Source organism: Ptychodera flava, chromosome 11 (assembly GCF_041260155.1).
Source record: "Ptychodera flava strain L36383 chromosome 11, AS_Pfla_20210202, whole genome shotgun sequence".
In the NCBI taxonomy this organism is placed as follows: Eukaryota; Metazoa; Hemichordata; class Enteropneusta; family Ptychoderidae; genus Ptychodera; species Ptychodera flava.
The window spans coordinates 23491077-23512456 of NC_091938.1; the positions used below are offsets into that span (position 1 = coordinate 23491077).

Genomic DNA, 21380 nt, shown 5'->3' on the forward strand with positions numbered 1-21380 from the left:
GAGTTGTCGATGGTTCCTGCTTGAATTTGAACTTTTGACCTCCAACGTATTCAGTGCGTTGTACGCGCGATTGAGCAAACATCGTAGAAACCATCAACGGCTCACGGGAGAATGGTCGAAAATACGTGTTCTTATCTTCAAGAAAGTTAGCAGGCATACAGAATGAGTCTCAGATAGTCAATGATAAAGATGATACAAGTTTATTTATTCAAAGGATAATATAGTTCATTATTTTGCAAGCTAAATCTACGATACCGGTCGGTCTCGTAGTAAACTGCTAAAGAAGCCTACGCGTTGGCTCGCAGCAGGACTGTGGCGATGACCCCAATGACCCGATCGCCTTCGATATATGCCACAAGTACCGCTGCGATATCACAGCTAATATTTTCTGTGTACATGTAGACTTGCCTCCAAGAGTTAATTACTACTGAATGAGACAAAAATATACTGATAATTAACAGGGCAATTAAGTGCCCAAGATTACATGTACAAACAACAGTGTCTCAGTTTTCTGATCTTATTTGGCCATTACAGCGCTGTAATTTCAGATAAACCTTTATACGGTGATCATGAAATGGTCACAAGTGCAAGGTTCAAAGCAGACTCTTCACTGCACTGTCTACAACGGTTCGACACAAATGTGTTCATACACTGCAAATTCAATTAAACAGCGCATTGACGACAATAAGGGCAACAGTTTGTTACCTGCCCTCTGACCGTTGCTCATGGAGGTGTATTCTTGATGCTGAGGCCAAGAGCATTATTAAACAAGAACTACTCTATAAAAGCCTTATTATCAATCATAAATCTATGCAAATGTAAAAATACCATGCTACTGATCAGACGTGCCGTGTTTGGTCTCCAAATCCCAAAATTTTGCCATGTTTCAGACTTTCATTGTCATTGAATCTTGCATATGATGTCTGTGGATATATAGCAACTTAACTTGAGTCGAAAATAAACTGAAAAAAATGTTCTCTTTGTCGGAGAATGCATAGGTTTCAAAATGTGTTCCCTGTACGACCATTTGACTATTTGCATATGTCACGAAAGTGCCCATTATGATTATTATGATTATTCAAATTTCTCATACCGTCAGAGCAATATGCTATTATTTCAAAAATTCCCACCCAGTGTATGCAAATGGCTGCATCATCAGTATATCCCTCTATTGGCCCCAACGATCCTGTAACTTCTTGATCAACATTACACTATTAGAGTAAATCTATGTTCCACTCTGAGCTTGTATATCCCAGATATTATGCAAGCTAAGAGTGGAACATGGATTTACTCTAATACATTATTATCGATTGTGAACATTACACTATAATAATAAACAACATTATCGTTCCTTGAGCAGGCAACAAATTGTGATTTTTCCCTTGCTATCATGTGTTATTAATGTCTTGGTATACATGAACTTCAACCGGTATAAATGATTAACATAGAGTGTAACATAGAGATACAACACATGTACAGCAAAGAGAGTACAATTATGTTTTTAGAAGTTGAAGTTCATACAAAAGTTCATGAAAGCAGTACTTGTTTTCGTCTGACTTTTTTGTCATTTTCATGTATTTAAACTAGTACCATCTCAATGATGTTTTTTTCTGGCCATGATAATCATAGAAATATTTACATTTCTGGTCTCTTACAGGTTATACCCACGGTATGCACAAGCGATCATCTCCAACACACTGAGACACCAAAACCTGAATTACTTTCATATACGAGTCAAAGTCACAGGGATGATTCTGCCGAAACTAAAAATAAAATTAAGAAAAACATTTAGATCAGGAAACCATAATAGGGTTCCACAGTCTGCTAAACTTGTGCATGAAATAGTGGTTGGTATTCTCAATACAGTGGGGTAAACAACAAAAAGTTTTCCTGAAACCAGTTTCACATGGAATGTCCTTACTACAGCACTCTGGGTGACATTCTTTCCTTGTTTATTCATATCTTAAAGCAGATAAACCATAGGGTATTCAGTAGTCATTAATGACAATAAAGAAATATAAAAAATATTATTATTGTTGTTGTTATTGTAAAGAAATATGGAAAATATGAAAATTATTAAAGAAATGTAAAAACATGAAAATTATTGTTGTTGTTGTTGTTGTTGTTGTTGTTGTTGTTATTGTCATCATTATCATCATCATCATTATGAAGCACAATTGGCAATGTTGAATTTATACCAAAGTTCGCCAGCCTAGTGAAAAGTCCTCATCTACGGAAACGCAGCTACCTGTTGGCGGGGTATCGTGCGTCGCTATGCGGGTCATCAACTGGTCAACCCCGCATATCTGTTTCCACAGCTAGTACATACACTGAGTGTATGTGAGAAGAGTACTTTTCGCTAGGTAGGCGAACTTTGGTAGGAATAACGTTGCCAATGGTGATCCACATGATGATGATGATGATAATGATGATAATAATAAAACAACAACAACAATAATTTTCATATTTTTCATATTTCTTAAATAATTTCACATTTTTCATATTTCTTAATAATAATAATAATAATAATAACAATTTTCATATTTCTTTATTATCATTAATCCTTATGGATAAACTACATGTACTCCCTCCCCAAACACAGCAGCACATGCAACTCTATCAGGGCAATTTTCAGCTTTGTAATATTTGTCTTACCACACTCCCTGAGAGTGTTGTAATACGATGAAGTGTATGGGTCGCGTTTTGAGGGGAGGATATTGGCACCAAAACTACAGCAGTACTGTCGAGTCCGCTCGCTTGATCGACGACCCCATTACTTACAGTATCACCATGCTGGGAAACGATTTGTAGGCCCAAACACCACCCACTCTCTACCCCACAAGTCACACCCCAAGAGTCTAAAATATAACCTTCTCTTTGAATGTTTAAGTTTCTCTTATTTAGCAGCTCGTTTTCAATAAAGTGACCAGTTAGTTCCCATGAAAAACGTGAAACAGTCCCACATTTTGATTTGCAAATCGGAAGCACTATTTTCATGCAAATAAGTTGATTTCAGTGAGTGAACATGCCCACTGACAAAGTGTACCGTTATGTTTTCGCAACGGTACATGTATATACTGCGCACCTGTACCATTGAGAGTTCGGTATAGAGTAGTACAGTTACTGAGTAGCAGATGTTATTAAATCGATTCTCGCCGTCTCGGATACAATATGTACCTCCATGCCCGCCCTTACAGTTACGTACGCCAATAAATTAGCGCCGCACCTTTACCTCCATGCATTAACTAAGTGCAATATATTGCATTGCATTCAACTCAATGAAACACTTCAAAAAGTTGAAAATTAACCAGACATCGATAGACTTCTTTGAACAACTTCCATTATACGGTGAGCTTTGTGGACGTCGTTAGAGAAGATACACTGCAGTTGCTAGTGACTAGCCTAGAATCTTATTCGTCCGCTTGCCTCCGTACCTCCGACCCACTCCTGGGTCGGAGGTACAGAGGCAAGCGGACGTGTTGACCTACTCGACGGTAATATGCGACGAGTTTCGTATTCTTTATAGTTCACGTTTGAACTCCTTGTTTGCCCTTGCCATCCACGTCAGCGTCAGTCACAACGACGATGGTAGTCGTTAGGTCACGCACAGATTTAACGACGTTTTTGAGAGTGACCGATAGGTATGAGTTTACAATTTTAGCCGTGAGCTTGTGTCAACCACACGTCTGAACTTGCGCACAGACCTGTTACGTAATCTTCAATACAACATAATGTACGAGTGTCCACGTCACGTCGGCGTTCATTTGTGACTGAAAGTGAAAGACGTTGCATGTACTCGATTTTTTTGTGAGGTCCGTATTCGAAATTTGGCTGTAGTTTAAAAAATATAGGCCTTACCTCTTCAGTATAAGTTTTCAACTCTACTGCATGTACAGGTCTACGTCGGAGCCCTGCCTAACCGAATGGCAATGCGACAACGATGTGTAGTAGCACTGAATAACCACACAAGCAGGCAGGCAGGGACAGAGGTAGATATGACATGCGATAGCGAGGCAATGTGTAGTGCGCCCCCTAGAGCGTCTCGTCAGTTTATGTATGCAAGCACACGCATAAAGTAAAGTTCAGTGATTCCGGGAACGCCGTTGTACTGCCAGCCTTATGGAGTTTCTTTGCTATTTGTGGTGAGATGACTCCTTTTTATTATACATAAGACGATGTCTATATATTCTGACGTTACACCATTACATAGTTGGGAATCGCATTTATTTTATCTGGTAATGTCAACATAAATTTAGAAACATGTTTTACGTAAGTTGGGCACTGTCATTATACGATGAGGTAACATTTTTATATTATACAGTAATGTAACTATGTGATTAGATAGTGTCAATATATGATTAGGTAATGTGTTTATATTGTAAGGTAATGTCAATAATAGGGAGCCTTCAAAGTTTATATAGTTAGGTAGCATTAACATTATTTGGTACTATTAATGACATCAATGTATTATTAGAAAGCTCCTTCATAAGCTTATTATAAGACAAGGGCAATATACAATACAATATAGGTCGATACAAAAAAATAATAGAAAAGAATGAACAACACTATATATTTAAAAAATTGTACAATTATATGAAAATATAGTAAAATTGATATTTATGTCTACAAAGTGTTGTGACCAGAGGTGGAGGGAGAGCTGGTTCATTGAGAAATGCTCTCAGCAGATACCGTTATTAGTGCACAGGATCTAGGACGAAATTGAACTTTATTATCACTTCAGATCAATAACCATTTTGGCATTTAACCGTATACCCATCCAAATTAAGCAATACTGCATGGGTGGACACTGGGTATAGGGTGAGCTTTTATATCTATATTTTGTTGTGACTTTGAATTTCATTGTGTTGGTTTCACCTTTGTCAACCGTCATGAGGTAACTGATGATAATCAAGCAGATCGAAACAGGATTTGAAAGGTCCTTTAAATCCGTAAATAATACGAACACATATATTGATATTTAACTTTTCTCAGTTGAGGATAGGGGGGGTCAAGTAAAAATTTCTATAGGGAGGGAGTTACTCAATTCATTATGGTTGGAAGGGGCGTACTTTACTGAGTCTCTACAGTAATTCAGCCGACCTCTAACCCGTAAATAGCGACGTCTCCCTTTGTTTGTGTGCAGTGCATGACTTCGCTGATCACTGCGTCTCACGTGACAAGACAAGCAACACTTTGTGCTTGTCATGGTGGCGGGGACCAGCCAAAGTGCATGACAAGACACCAGAGAATCGATTTGGTCATGTGACCTGGGTCCCCGAAAAACGGTTTTATGTTTGTGATTCGTCCTAATGGTGTTTCGAGACCGAAGAAGGGTCCCTTCATCAGTCTCCCTACTGTTAGGGAGCCATCAGTTATTACGGCCGGGGGTTGGCCAACAAAGTCCAGGGACAGGGGGTTCATCTTAAATTTATAATCTACGGGGGGGTTGGGGGGTTGGGTTCATGTATTTTTTACACAGCCCAGCACCGGGGGGGTCACTTGATTTTCATAAGTGTTCATCCCGTCAAAAAGCAATTTCAATGTTCACAAATATTCTGGGAAATGAAAATGATTCTCTGCATGATTTTATCCTCTGAAGTCATTTCACTGTAAATCTGAATAAAAGTGTAAATATCTATCTCCCTAACACATGACCATCTTGCCTTGGCAACTCGATACAGGCTTGCGTTCTTGTAAATTGGACTTGCTGAGGGCAATGAACAATTTCCATCGGCCTTTGGCTGAGGTAAGGCAATGATTAGGTGAAAGCTATATGTTAAACTGAAACCTTTCATACATTGAAAGGTTTCCCTTGTGCCGTACATACGTTGCATGGCACACTATTGATATCTGACCAGTTTTCAGGAAAGAGATGTATCAAAATTATATGAATAAATAAATGCAAAGGCTTGAATATAAATGAAAAAATGTAACAACTTTGTTTTTTATGTCAATTAGCAATGAGGAAGAAAAATATAAATATAAATTTTTGTGTTATAACTCTTAAAATAAATATTATAAATGCATATTCTATTAAGTATAGTATCTTCAGTCTCCAGGTAGCGTTATGGCATAGTGGTCAGAGTATTCCACTAAGGAGCATGTCCTTGATCAAGCACTTTTGGATCACTTTGCTTCTCCTTACCTCTGGAGTGGTGGGTACCTATAAGCCTGTAAATTGGCTATTTGAAACCGTCATGACCTTACTGGCATATTTTATTGTGATACGAGGGGATTCTAAATGCAGCTTATTCCAGGAGGAGTGGTCAAAGAAGGGATCACGGAAGTGGTCATACTGGTTTCAATACGTGTTGAAAAGTACACGATACGTACGTTATCTGTACAAGAACTGAACAATACTAGACTATAGTCCTGCGTACCGTGCTGTGTGCTCCCGGCGTTACATACGGCGTTATATGGTTATACGGTGAGAGGCCATATACATTCTCGCGAGCCAGAGCCATTCTCGCGAGCCAGAGCAATAATTTCCGCTCCGCTGACCAACGCAAAAATCAAGCTGTTGCCGTAAAGAGGCGCGTCGTTTAAGACGATGGGCCAAATAACGCCGGAACACAAACACGGTACGCAGGGCTAATACTAGACTTGTTCCAAGTTTTTTTGGCACATATATACTAAAACAGAACAGCAGACGTCGACCGCCACGTTAAAAGTAGGTTAACGCAAAGAAACGACACGGAGACAGGCTTGGCCGAAACCCAGGGGCGATGGAACATCCGGGCGACGTGGCGGCCTTTTCCGTGAAGCCAGTCGCAGATTTGAATGACCTCAAGGGAGGGCAACGTGTTACCAGGATGCACCTACTGCCACGGCGGGGATGCACGGCGTCGTGGCGGCCTGGAAGATGACACGGACCCCTTGCGGGATCATGCCATGCATCGGGCAACATGGTACCATGGTCCCCCCGGATCCGCGACAGCAGCCCCATGGAACTTTATTGAAATTTAATCGTCCAAATAACAGCCAGATAGAAAAGTGACAAACTGTAATATGTCTGTACTGTATGTGGGTTGCTAATGCCGCAGCTTGCTTTCATTTTTTTTTATTTTTTTTTTTTTGTGGTGGGTGGAGGGGATTTGTGATGTGTACGTTATTGTCGCAGGAGCTGAAGTGGCGGCAAATGGCTTTGGCCAAGGGGGTATGCATGGATAGCTGATGGTCAGTGATGCGAGCAGATAACGGGTTGGACGTCATGCAAGGCATGCATGGCATTCATATTTGATAGTGAGGGTGGACAAGAAGCAGCTGTGATTCGAGAGGCAAGGGTTCATTGTGTGTTAAGCCAAAGTGCGAGGCGTGGTTGTGAGGCAAAGGTAGAATGGCCTGCGTCTCCGTGCCCTTCCCCGCGTTAACCATGATTATAGCAAGCCATAATCATCCACTGTCGCATAGATCGATGTGTGATTGCGATGGCCCACACCAGCCAGTAACTGCTACCGAGAAAAACGAAGCGACTGGGGACCAGTCTTAACAAATACTTAATTCATCATAATCTGTCAACCAAAGGGAACAAAGGAGACAAAATCAGAGCAGTTACATGTGATGTCATCAGGAGATAACAGAAAAACATGGAAACTCAGAGAAAGATCAGCAATCATTTGGAAACTGTTCAAAATACAGATAGTGACAGTGGCAGTGACATGTCAGACTCAGAGCTTTTCGCCGAGGAAGTGGATGATATTGTTGTAATCCATGAAATTGACAGCAGCACAAGTGATGAAGAACTTTTTGAACTGTCTGAGACACAGTATATAGTGTATACAAGATCTGGATGAAGAGCAGGGTCTTGGAAAAAATCTCCTTTCTTCTGATGTTATATTGTATTTATGCACTGGTAAATGGCCAGTGTTGTTATTCAATATTGGATCAATACTAACTCAAGCAAATGGGGGGGGGGGGGTGTCATGAAAGCTTGTCATCTTGAAAGGGGACATCAATTTTTAGGGCAATGGGTAGGGAGGTTCACTTATTTTGACTGATGCACAGGAAGAATTTGCCGGCTTAAACCCCGGCCAAAAGAACCTACGTTCCCTTACGTGTCCCCCTCCTTTTGGTTTGATGACAGTTATCTTCCCTCTGATATGGCAGGAGAAGCCAGATTCGTTATCGAGAGAGTCAATCATTGTGTACAGACTCGATATGTGCGGTGTGTGGTGACATAATTGACCCATCATCGGCCAGGTTTCTGGACGATTTCTGTTTTCGTATTCGGGAACTTTCCATATTTACCAAAATAGTCTCTGATTATTCACTTAACGGTTCTATGCTACAACAGGTGTCCTCAGTCAAAGATCTAGGTATAACCCTGACGTACGATTTAAATTTCAAAACCCACATCAATTCCATCAGCAGATCCCACAAAATGAGAGGCGCACCTGTAAATGTTTTACCAGTATACAGGCTCTGCGGACTTTACATTTCCTCAGTTCGTTCAAATTTTGAATACGCATCTCCGGTCTCCGAACCAAAGAGTCTCCTTGACAAACTTGCAGCTGTTCCGATGAAGTTTACCAAATTTCTCTATTTCAAATAGACTGCCTCCACCCCAGTCTCCTGGCTTTTCTCGGCAGCTGAGCTACTAGCTGGCAAAGCAAGGTGTTCAGCCCACGATCTACGCAACAGCGTAAGTTGATATTTGGCCTGTTGGTTCTGAATAATAAAATAAAATAAAATGAAATGAAATAAAATGAAATGAAATGAAATAAATAAATAAAATAAATAAAATAAAATAAAAATAAAAACAGCGACAGTGGGGTGCTGTAACAAAAAATGGGGGAGAGCGAGTAATGTGCCAAACGTCATTAGGGACTGGTTAGTTTCTTCAGCAGGAGGGTGGTGAATTCGACATGGGGGTCACCCTGTTTTTGACTTTGACGATGCAGGGTCACCATGTTTTTGAAATGCTCGATAGGGAGGATAAGTGTGTTTTTGAATCAATACACCAGCTAATGCTTGCATAAAATTCATGTACCAGCCATGAATTGCATCATTCATGTGCAGTTCCCTTTGGGCACGTAACTTTAATATATCGGATATATATCAGATATATCTGCATGTTTGCAAAATTAAAAGTCTGTTTTGCAAAGCATCGTACTAGCCGTAAATTGCATCATTCAGTTACAGTTTTCGGCGCGCCCTTCGAGCGCATAACTTCGATAAAGCAGGAATATATGCATGTAACGTATCTGGATGTTTGCAAATTGAAAGTCTGTTTTGTAATCATTATGAAATCTGCATGACAAAAACCTTATCTTTTGCAGTTTTCTCTGTGAGAACTCATTCAACATTCGCTAATATTTCACAATAAATTGATACAGTGACATATTTTAATAAGAGAAAAATGACTAGATATTTGTCATTCTCATTCATGCCACTATTTTCCTTCTTGTCAGTTTCAAAATAAAAGCTATTTTTTTATGAGTAAAATGATAGCTAACAAAAGGCAGTTTTTTGTCATCATTAGCTTGCTTTTGTGTGGTTTCAACAGTAAAAGTAAAGGTCCTCTCAGACACTGTGCACATAAGACTTTGCTAAGACTTATAAATATTAGCTCCTCAGGAGGTTTAATTGTAAAAAAACAAATAAAAAACAATTTTCTTTAAATTTGCTCCTTATCATTTTTTTTTTTTGTAAAGGTGTGATGGTACTTTGTTAATATTACTGGTTGTGAAAGTTTCCTTGATAAAGTTGCTGAAGCTCTCATTGAAAAGGAAACAGAGAAAACCAAAATTCGTGATCAATACTTAGGAAGCTCGTTCAAGCAAAACTATTAAGGGATAGTACGCTACCATTCTATATAGGAGAGCGCCCTCTTTTGTCCAGAAGATGTACATGTTCCTTTTAGACTACCTAACCTGGTGAGCGTGAATAACAGGACAAAATGGCAAAAAAATCATGCTAGTGACCTTATAATATTTCTTTCAGAAGTTTTTATGAATCAAAAGAACCGAAATTATGTTTTTGCACTGAAAAATCGACAGTTATTTTTATTATGAAAGATCAGTAGAGAATAATTAACAATTGTAGCTCTGACATAATATCAGTAAGCTAGAGGGTCAAATCTCAGGTCTAACAAAATTCACCTTTTTTCGTCACTTTTTGCTGTTTAGTAAGAAAATTTGCGTGGTGACCCCAACTTTTTTTGCTTCTAAATCAAAGAACACTGTCTGTTCGATAGATATTGCTGTACTTTTTAACATTTTGAAAATTATTTTGTGCATTTATATGAAGTTTATATTTTTGAAAAACACTAATTTTACAGTTAAATGATACATTTAGGGTCTAATATTTTATTTTTAAGACAAAACATCACAAATTTTAGTTGATTGTCCTAATTCAGCTGTCCTGCCGATGCAAAAATGTGGGATGCACACTTGGATCTGTTACTCGTTTGCGATAAAATAAAGATTCTGCTAGTAAGTGCAAATTTCGCAAAATGGGAGATTTAGTGGTTTTCTGTCAATTTTGGCATGTGTTTTTTCAAAAAGTTTGCATGGGTACCCCATATTTTTTTCATATCTTTGCAATGTACACATAAAGATTATTTCAGAAAAGTCAACTTCAAGAATGTCCCTACATTTTTGGAATGGTAGCGTACCTCCTTAAGGGATAGTTTCAGAGAACTGAAAAAATGCATTGTCACTGAAAATAAATTTTTATATACCTAAATTATCATGAAAACATAGAGTTACACTTAGTTCTCTTTTTAAGAAGAGTAGCTATGATTTATGACAATACAACTTCTTCGTTATTTTTTGTTCTGCAATACAAACTACAGTGTCATGTACTCTCTGAACCTTTTTACTCCCATTTTCCCCTGTACAAGTCAACGATGATGGTAAAAAGGTTAAGGTACATTGCAATACCCAGTGTTAGGTTTGTTGAAATAGCCTGCATATGTAGAGAATTTTCAGTCTAAACCAAAGTTCATGTATTTGCAATTTATTTACTTTGAATGATACTGACTATTGGACCTATATTTCTATTTTATCGATGCATACTATGTTGACAAAATATAGTCTGGGCATCTCTGTCGTTGATATACAGAATAAAAATCATGAAAAATTGTCAAAAGATATAACTAAATGTTCCTTCTATATGTTAAGTTTTACCAACAATTGAGGAAAAAAAGACTTTCAGTGAGTCAAGCATGGGTTCATTAACACTTAATATGATGGCTGACAACAGTATAATTACCTACTGAAGTTTTTGATTTACTGCTGTTCTCTCTTTGATATTAGTGATTGACATCAATTTATGTACAACAGTTCTGGACATCTGTGTTTGCATAGAAAGTGTGAAATACAGCCACAGCTCAATCAAAATACTGTATTCACAGTTTAAAATTCAAAATTTGAAATTTCTATACTGCAAATGACATGTCAACAGTTTCTTTAAAACACCGAATGACTGAATGTTCAAAATATAATTTAACATACATACATACATACATACATACTTACATACACACTTAAATATATATATATATATATATATATATATATATATATATATATATATATATATATATGTATATATATATGTGTGTGTGTGTGTGTGTGTGTGTGTGTGTATGAATATGTATATATAAATGTTCAAAATATAACTTTAAATACATACATACACACATCTACATACATACACACATATGCATATATATATATATATATATATATATATATATAATTATATATATGCATATATATATATATATATATATATATATATATATATATATATATTTATCTTTGTCTAGTGGGGTCACTCTGATTTCGAAAGTTGAAATAGGGGGGTCAGCCACTTTTTGATTATCCACCCCCATCGCCACCCCCCACCCCGGGCCGAAGAAATTGACAAGTCCCTCACATGATGAAGGTTATCCTAGCAATAGGATAGAGAGTATTTTACGAGATTTGGGACTTTTGAATTTCTTGCAGATATTCATAGAGGAGCGTGTAGATCCTACTATCGTGATCGATCTCGTCACCAGATGGACAGTTTGATTGTCTTGACGTACCTAAGATGGGAGACCGTTCAAGACGACGGAGTATGTGCAAGAGTGCAGTAGAACCCGAAGAGAGTGTGATGGAAGAGATGAGTGTACCCTAGCTTGGCTGCTTACAGTGCTGGGTCAAATGTGCGACGAGATATATCCCGCGGACGAGGGTGAAAGCGGAAAGACGATAAAGCATTTACAAGTATATCGCTCATATATCTCTTTATGTTTCTTTTGTATGTAATTATTGGTTGCTTTTGAAACAGATCTTTTAAAATAGATCTTTCATTTTTGTTTCAAGTTCACATCGGTTTTCTGTCAAGGCTTGTTTGATTCTCTTAATTTTGATGTATGGACTGTATGTTGTGGTGAAAACTAGAGTACTCTCCATGATGTTTTTGTTTTGTTTTTGTCAAAGTTGCTCTCTTCTCGTTTTATGTTATGTTTCTCCGACGATGCGTTCTATTTCATTCTTTTTGTGTTGACGGCCTTTGTAGTATAAAATGATATATTGCTGTCGCGTAATTAGGCTGAACAAAAAACATTTTGCTGTTCCGATAACCCGACCTACCCTATTTTTTACCTGCCGACCCTAAACGTTTGCGAGCTACGTAAACACGGAAGTTAAAAAAAAGAAAGAAAAAAACCGTAAAATCACGCGTTCGTTACTTGGCATTTGATTTTTGCTTGGAAGAGGATGTCTGTTATGTGTCTTTTTTCCTTTTATACATATGATACATTTTTCTGGAAAGTTATGGCTAGTGTTTGACCACCCTGAACCCCTGAAAACTGCACATTTAAATTAAAAATATTTTGGAAAAAAATTCCTGCCGACCTACCTACCCTATTTTTGAAAACCATGTTGTCGGAACAGCACAATCTTTTTTGCCTTATATATTTTCATTACCTCATAATACTGTGATAAAGACATTTTTACCTCATTATATTATTTTAACGCTACCTAACGGTTTAGTCGTTTCCTATCATATTGACACTACCTCATAATATAAACACATTCTTCTCCATAAATTGACACTATGTAAATATGTGAAGGCGTTTCCTAATGATGTATTTACATTACTGTATAATACAAAGATGTCATATATTGGCAGTATGTAAAACGAATCCTAGTTATATGTTGACATTACCTTACAAAATAAATGCGATACCTAAATATATATTGATATAACGTAAGAATATATTGATATTGCCTTATAATAAAGAAAATTCATCTCGTCACACACTGTAAAGAAACCCTATAAGGCAGTAACGGCATTCCATAGATCTCGTCTCCTCGGCTGATTTAAAATCACGCTTCTGAGGAATGGTATCGATGCAAACACAGTTTATACGCCGAGATCACCAAACCAAGAAAGCGTCCAGTTTCCCTGGTATCACGCGAAACTTTAAGTCATGATTCTGAGTACTTACTTCTTGGGTAAGGTGAAGTTCAAGTAATCTTGGGCGGGCAGTTTTTGTTTTTTACACTCCGGCACTTACATGCCCTTTCTACAGATCGAGCCATGGTGGAGGGTATGAAACGTCCACCTATGAGGTCAGAGACACTTTTGAGGTGTTTACAAATGTCCGAGTGCTAAAAACAACCCGCCGCACGTTTCGCCAATCCGTCAATGGATCCAACCAGGGCATAAGTGTACTTTGTTCTGTAGGTATTCATCACAGTCGCTTACACGAAAACCCCTGTAGCCTAGAAAAGGGACAGTCGCCGTATATTATACCTAACCCGAGAAGGACTGTACGATGCGTGCTGGTATCCAGGTCATCAGGTTGTGTACCTCCTACCACTGGGTCCTACCACAAGATCTACCACTCTGTGTGCAACCTCGTGGAATAACAAATTTGTGTTCCATGTACCAAACAAAATGAGGGACAAACGAACTCTCTATATATATATATATATATATATATATAATATATATATATATATATATATATATATATATATATATATATATATATAATATATATATATAGACAAACGAACTATATATATATATATATATATATATCTCTATATATATATATATATATATATATAACACAAATAATTACTTCATCTACAGAGCAATAATATCTGTTACCTAAGTTTCATGCATCCAGCAATCTTCTGACAGAAGTGTATGGATTCTTAGCCTTACACTCTCATTTATATGTTTGGGACGTACCATTCTATTTGTAGGTGGTGTTAAAATTTGATAAATAACATTTGTTTTGGTGGCGACATTTTGAAACTAAACCCAGAGCGTTTGTTTAACAGCGTAGATTTGTCAGCATTAACAATGTGCAGCTTTTCCGATATATACAGAGAATGCATCGCTTGCTTATATTAGAGTAGATCGACGCTTTGTGGATAATTGACCACGAAATGTCTAAAGACTTGGTCCTTGCTTTTTAGGTTCCAAACAAAATTTGACAATTCTATATTATTTCGTATTTCTCGTTACAGAACGATTGGTTGAGTTAGTGAAACACGTGTTGAAGGTGTTATGAGGTACTAGTTGTATATTGACAACGCTCTTTTTTCCGCATCGAGCACTGTAATTTCATACGGGGATATATATATATATATATATATATATATATATATATATATATATATATATATATATATATATATATATATATATGAGAAAGAGAACACAACACAACAGTCAATCCTGACAAAATATAGACCGAAGGGTCTGAACAACAAACGAAGAGACAAATTTAACAGACTCAGATCAATTGGAAAAAGCAATACAACAAAATTGTATGTAGGAGAGTAGTCTGGCTTCTAATTATTTCACACAAAAGCAATACACCAGTCGGATTACACAGGTGGCATAGGCCTCCGTATAAATGAGGTGATCATCACCTTAACAAGAGCAGCAAATAACAAATTGGAAAAAATTACCATCTTTTCATATGATTTGGTGAAACACAAGGGACAGACCAAGGGACAGAACCTCGTTTAGCTAGGATTTGAGTACACAAATGTACATATTTACATTGTGGAAAATTCCAGGAGACAGCTCCCCACAGCTGCAGGCTACGGCCCAGATGATACGTTCTGGACAGTTAGGGCTGCTTTCACAAACACCCATGGAGGGGAAGGCCGGGAGAGTTCTCAGATTTTTCAAATGCCCCTAACAAACTCACAATGCGCTAAAATCGCCCTCCATCCAAAGGGATAGGAAAGAAATTACAAGTGGGTCCCAATTTTTTGCGCAAACATTTTTGAAGGGTCATGGAATTTCACACATGCCTTTTGGGGAGTGTCACCATCTTTTGCGTAACTATTACAAAGCAACATGAGGCCGATATATCCGCTGTACATGGCAGTCTATGACAAAACTGAGAAGAATTTTCCAAATATAAAAATTGCAATATCCGTGTACATATAGACCTTGGATAATTGACATAAATGTACTTGATTAGAATAGGGTAACAAGTGCATATGTGTACGAGAAGTTTGACTTTGAAATTTCGAATGTTGATTCACTATACAATGGAGTCAATAAGAAAACTATGAACAATTGTTTTCCGATACTAAACAAACTTTGTGTTTTCATAAGTGTTTGACACTTGATACAAATGTAATTGATTCAAAAAGGGTGGTTTAAAGTTCAGATGTAGACAACAAAGATGATATTCGAATTCACCTTAAATTATTATATCACCTCTCATGGTAGTCTACAGGTAAACTATGAAATATTATCCGTGACAAAACTTGCTATATCTGTAATATGTAAGTACATATGTAACTGTTGTTACATATTTACTTTTAGGCTGTAGTAAGTTTCTTGATAAACAATAATGGTGCCTTCTGTACAATTAGAAACCAAACTATAAATAAAGGTAAACATTACAGCTATTTCTCCTTGTGTGATCACATAAGAAAGGTTTGGAAATGATGATTTCGATCACTTGTCAGAAAAACTGGACACAATTAACATATTTGTATAAAAGGGACATTAAGTGCACCTTTTGGCCAATCAAGTATGTTTTGTTCTGTGTATCGACTGCAGTTTCTTGTTTTACTCCCCACAGCATGCTAGAATAACAAAATTCTGTCTAGCAAATACTCTATGCATGTGTGAATATGACATTAAAAGGGTCCAATAATCATTTCCATTCATGGTAATACATTTACTTTACCAGGTCCATGGGACATTTGTGATTTACAAATTTAAGTAGGACCATCCTGAACCACTGACAGTTGGTGGTGGTACCAGGCGTCCGGAATGGGTAAGCGTACCCTGCTAGCATGCTACACCCCTCAGGATTGGTCCCAAAATTGTCTAAATATTATATATTATATGAAGTATACAGTATATGAATCATTGTCATATTAAAGTCAAAGCCGGGAATGCTGTCGCTAATCGTTTGAGTGACCGAGGTGTCATATTTGGCCACAATGTCGTCATATCGACCGTAGAACTTTTTGAAAGTCCTCACGAGTCTTTTGGATATGTATCCCTGTCTCACTAGTTTTGATACCAATAAGCTGTGTCTCATTGGAAAATCAGCGTAGGAATCACAAGCCCTACAATATCTGAGAAGTTGAGACACATACACACCATAAGCAGGTGCAAATGGAATATTACTTGACAAGTGGGGATAATTTATGATTTGAAAATCGAAATCATCCCTTTTGTCATACAGCTTAGTGTGTAGCCCATTAGTACCCACTTGTAGGAACAGTTCAAGATATGAAGCTGAGTTCTTACCCTCGGCTGTTTCTTTGATTTCCAACTCATCAGGATAAATATGATGTAAGTAATTTGATATGTCTGGATTGTCTAGACTAATCAGATCATCAATATATCTGTGCGTGTTGCTAAAACGCCTTGCAAGTTTTTTAGACCCTGCTTTGTAGAGAGATTGTAGAAACTCTGCTTCATATGAATACAGAAGTAAGTCAGCAAGAAGGGGTGCACAATTTGTACCCATTGGTATGTTCTATTTGGTTATATAAAATCACATATTATTAGGCACAAGACCACAAATTAATTTCCCATAAGCCACCACAGTAGCGTTGAGCTCAATTTTCCTATTTTAAAACATTCAGCGGCACGAATCCTCTTAACAGGTGTTAGGTCAATGTCAGCTTGACTACTGATGAATTTTTCGTGTGGGCAAGTCCAAGGAAATTTTGAGAGAGCGATGAAAATAGCGCCCTCAGTGGTGCTTTTGACAAAATTCAGGCTTATTGTTATGATTTCTATGGGCCCTAGAACTCCTCATATTACCATCTATTGCTTCAGCCATTATTCACAACAGTCTGCATTTAGATTCAGGCAGAAATATATCTTTACAAAAATACTTGACATTTAAGTTCAAACTAAACAAGCATCTATACAGGCATCAAAACTTCAAGGTCTGCGCTATTTTTCTTCCGAACTATCTTCGTTACCCGGAAGTGAATTAGTGGTCCTGTGCCATCAGTTCTAATACATGAGCACCTCAGTACTAGCTCCATTTCCTTTTTACTAAATACACGGCAGATTGTCGTAGTCGCACTGAGACCTGTCCATTTGTCAAGTTTACAGACGACACGAGGCATGGTAGACAAAATATACCAGGACAATTATTCTCATTATTTTGGTGACAGTATTCGTTTTATATATCACTGTAAGGAAAATTACGTGCATCCTAATCTGGGAAAGACCAAGGAAATGCTTATTGATTTTAGGAGAACTGCGAAAAAACCCAGACCCTTTTGTATTAGATGGTTTCGAGGTTGAGAACATGTACATACACATACTCGAGTACAAGATTAGTTAACAAACTGAGGTTTTGTGACAACGTGGATTTTATCATTACATGTAAGAAAGCTAGTAGTCGTGTGTATTGTTTACCTAAATTAAGATCATTTGATGTTAACCCCAAGCTTCTTTCTGTGTTTTACAATGCTTCGGATTTGGGTATTCTCTATTTTTGGTATTGTCTGTTGAGGAGATGAGATTTCAGGTCATGATAAGGGCAGGTTCGAGAAAATCGTCAAGAAAGCCAGTAGAGTAATAGGTCAAAACTAGTTATCCATTCAAGATCTGTATGGCAGAAGCCTTACTGACAAAGTGAGGCAGATTTTATCCGACACGATTTACACCTCTTGTGCCATGACTTTGACAATGAACATATGGACATGGGAGGACGACAGGACAATACTACGAACAAATACAAAGCTAAATAAAAAAATATTAACACTAATCGTTTTACCTCGTGAAATCTCGGTCTATAATTCAGAATTTGATCATAGAAACTGTTGTAATAACCATCTGTATTTTTGAGGTTATGTTTTTGTCTGCAGATGACTTGCTATTTTTTTGTTTTGTTTGCCAGCAATCCCATTTCACCACGGGGCTTATCTTATCATACATCTTATCAAACCTTCGGCTCTAAATGTAATAAGATAAGGAATGTTCTCTCTTCCATTCCAAAGCATATGAATACTACCGATATATTCGTTTTTCCCCGAAGTCTAACTGCAATATACAGTCTTTGTTTCCGCTAGACCCTCACATCTTCAGAGCATAAATCGTCAGTAAGTTCTCTGCGCTTCTTTGAAAAGGAATGTTGGTTCCCCGGAGTGGTTCATTTTGCGCTGGTCATGAGGGTAACAGCATACGTCTGTACCATGAGGGGCTGTGCTTCACCCTAAAACAGACTATTCAGCCGAGGAAACCAGGTGATTATTTCACTTAAACATGCTCATTTTCACCCCAGAGGTCTTGGGGAGCATTGTTCGTTTTATTTTTACGGGGAACAGGTGGTCGGTTGAACTGAAGCTACAAATGAAATGCAAAAAGCGACCCCCCTCCAAATTAAATTTCTATAATTTGACCCCAGCTCATCAATTGTAAAATGTGACCCCCAAACAATCATAAACCCTTTGCAGCGTAAGGCCCTGGGGGGAACAATAGTGACCCTTCAAAAGTGTTTACAAGAAAAACAGTTACCTTCCCCCAGATGTCACAGTCCGTATCAATAATATCTTTATTGACATATAATTTCGCATTTGACCTTTGAACTTTCAAAGAATCCTTTTTGAACTGTACAAAACTTGAACTGTACAACTTTGGTGAAATTCCTAAATCAAATTTCTTCCACACACATGCACTTGTAACCACCCAAGGCTAATCAAATACATTAATATCAATAATCAAGCGTCTCTAATACACAGATTTGGCTAGTTTTTTTTGGAAAAAAGTATAGGCCTACATAGTTTCCTCCTTGAATGCGATGTGAAGTGAATTAACATTTCGGTGAAAATTCAACATCAAATTCCTTGCACACACAACCACTCGTAACCATCCTAGTCTAATCAAGTATATTAATATCAATAATCAAGTATCTATATAACTACACAGATTTAACAGTGTTTTATTGGAAAAAATATTCATCGTTCCTAAGAGACTAGACGACAAGGTATTCTGAATTTCTGTGAAATTCAAAAATAAAATTTCTTGCACACACGTGCACTTGTAAGTACCCAAGTCTAATTAAGTACATTTATATCAATAATCAAGCATCTATAAATACACAGATTTAGCTATTGTTGGTTTAGAAATATATTGTTCATAATTTCATTGTAGAGTGCATTATGTACAGTGAATCAACGTTTCAGTTAAATTCCAAAATCAAATTTCTTGTTTAAATATATGTAATTGCGAAGTCCAAAAATTTTGGAAACACTCAATATAACACCATATTTTCAAAACTTTTAGCTACTTTTACCAGTATTCAAAGTGTTATGAAAGATATATCCTGAACAATGCATGACACTTAAGCTTGGTCAACTTGAAAATTTTATTTTTGTGAACAAAAGAGGGCTTTTCTGCTTGATATCACCTGTTCAGACAGAATAAAGCAATGTTCGTATTTTGTTTTATATACTGTTAGGTCGATTCTGTTTTTTTCCATAACTCCATGTAAACTTTCTTAATATTTGAACCCTCCCCAATCATTGATTTTCAAATTTGACCCCTCCCCCACAAAACCGTTTTGTAAAGTCAGCCCCGTTGATTTCCACCGACCCCCGCCCATGCAAAAGAATGCTCCCCTATATCCCAAACAAAATATTTGAGCGCACCCTTCATAACCTCATTATAATATGATGACGTTAAATAAAAGTGGACAATGTCGTTATTTAGGACGCGAAGTTGGGATTGGGGCTCAGGAGCCTAGCATCAACACAAACTCTAAAAAGGACATGTCAGAACGAGCGCACGCGTACCGTTGATTCAATAGAATATGGTAACGTAACGCATCGATAACACATCAAACTTGAAGAATTTTACTTGAAAACTACCCAAAAAGAAATTTGAAAATTTATGCTGTTGTTTCATTGCCGTCGCTGCTTGTACAAACTCTTCATTAGCGAGGTAATCGAGATGTAATGGACCGAAATTTAACAATCAAATGTAACCTCAGGTCCTAATGGCTGTCCTATACATAATGGCGCGTTGAGCTCTGAAGCTGTCCCTCGAAATATAGGCGAGCTCCCAAGTGTTACGCGGGTCTTCTTGTTGAGAATTCAAACCCTGGCTCCCGCCAAGCAGATGGCCAGATTCCAGCAGACCACATTGTAATAGAAATTGTTACCATGGCGGAAAAGTGCACGATTATGCGACTTTAATTCAAACCGCTACAGACTGTTTGTGTCTTGGGCGTGGGAGGGGCAGATGCTGAAACATCTACATTGGCAATCTAGCGAAGCAACGACCCACCTCAGTAATGCAAATTTCTGGCACACCCTTTCTTCTTCGGCCAACTTAGGTGAAACCTCAGTGACTGAAGAGACCGATCACCGTCTTTGTCATTTTTGACAATTTTTGTCATTAGGTAAATCTTCTCCTGTCTAATAGCGTGCATCAGCTCATACACTATTATTTTGTCTCAGACGGAAATAAATATAACCTCCACCTTCTGCATGCCTTGTTTTACAAGGAGTTTTCATACAACATTGAGCCAACATATTTTACTATATTAACCTTTCTCTTCAATTTTTGAAAGATGTATACTCACATGACTCAGTATTTTTCCTCAACGTCTGTTGATTCGGGAATTTTTGCTGATAACTTCTACTAGCCAACGTAGCTTGTGGAGGCCAGAGTGAATACTATGCACCACCTTTATTTCGCACACTAAAGAATCGGTGCATGGGTTGGGTCTGACTTGCTTTCCGGGGTCGTGACCTGACCTCATTGTACTGATACCTGTAATACGACTTCTCATAAAACGTTTGTCACTGTAAGGATTTCTTCAACATTACGGGGATTTTCTTTCCAACCAAAGGTGTAATCTAGAAGGGATTGCAAGTACTTGTATCACATTGACTGAGAAACATTTGAAAAGAGTGCAT

At 37.6% G+C, this 21380-nt stretch overlaps 1 protein-coding gene across 2 annotated transcripts in view; it reads right to left on the reverse strand.

The window, feature by feature from the left end:
• The window catches only part of LOC139143864 (uncharacterized), a 158977-nt gene extending 137813 nt beyond the window's left edge, over window positions 1–21164 (reverse strand). The window contains exon 1 of one of the 2 annotated variants that reach the window (XM_070714447.1): window positions 21044–21164. The gene's annotated coding sequence lies outside the window, so the exon portion shown is untranslated. Of the gene's footprint in view, window positions 1–3858; window positions 4002–21043 lie in introns of those variants that run through there. The other variant, XM_070714446.1, reaches the window with a different exon arrangement.
• Window positions 21165–21380: the final 216 nt, after the last annotated feature.